An 851-nucleotide genomic window follows, 5' to 3' on the forward strand; every position below is an offset into this window, starting at 1 on the left:
ATCATTATTACATTCGTTTGTCCACTGTTTGTCCACGTTTGTCCACCCGTTATTTTCATTTGTCCATCCTCCAAAAAAAAGTTATACACAAAAAAAAATTATAACACCCCCAAGTGGTTATTTTACACTATTATGAAAAATATAATAAACATAGGGTGGACAAACGAAAATAATGGGTGGACAAACGTGGACAAACAGTGGACAAACCAATGCAATAATGATTTTACCAATATTCGCATTTAAGGTGCCAACTTCACAAATCTGCTTTGAGAAGTTGGAACCTCTAAATGCGAATATTGGTAAAATCATTATTGCATTTGTTTGTCCACTGTTTGTCCACGTTTGTCCACCCATTATTTTTATTTGTCCATCCTCGAAAAATAAGTTATACACAAAAAAAGATTGTAACATCCCCAAGTGATTATTTTTCGAGTTCGTATCGATTGCTTGGGAATTCATTTTACTAAAGTAATGATTTTTTCGAAAAAATACGAATGAAAAATGTCAAAAAAAAACGAAGAACAACTGAATAAGATTAAAAGAAGACGAAAATCATCATCTTCATGACTATTTCAAAAAGCGGGTAAAAATAAAAAAATAAGAAAAATACGAAAATCAATAATTTAAAATGAAGACAATTAATTAAAACTAAAAAAAGGAAAAAACATATGATAATCTCATAAATTAGACAAATCCGGAAAAAATTTTCAAGGATGTATAAATGCTTAAATTTTTTAAAAAATTAAGTAAAGAAAGAACCTACGTTGTAATTTTAGTGGGATTAACAAACCAGTTTGGACTTTTCCAGATTTGTTTGTGTATCCCCTATAATTCTGAATCGCGCGCGTAGC

This window comes from Cyphomyrmex costatus, unplaced genomic scaffold (genome assembly GCF_001594065.2).
Source record: "Cyphomyrmex costatus isolate MS0001 unplaced genomic scaffold, Ccosl1.0 scaffold8, whole genome shotgun sequence".
Taxonomy (NCBI): Eukaryota; Metazoa; Arthropoda; class Insecta; order Hymenoptera; family Formicidae; genus Cyphomyrmex; species Cyphomyrmex costatus.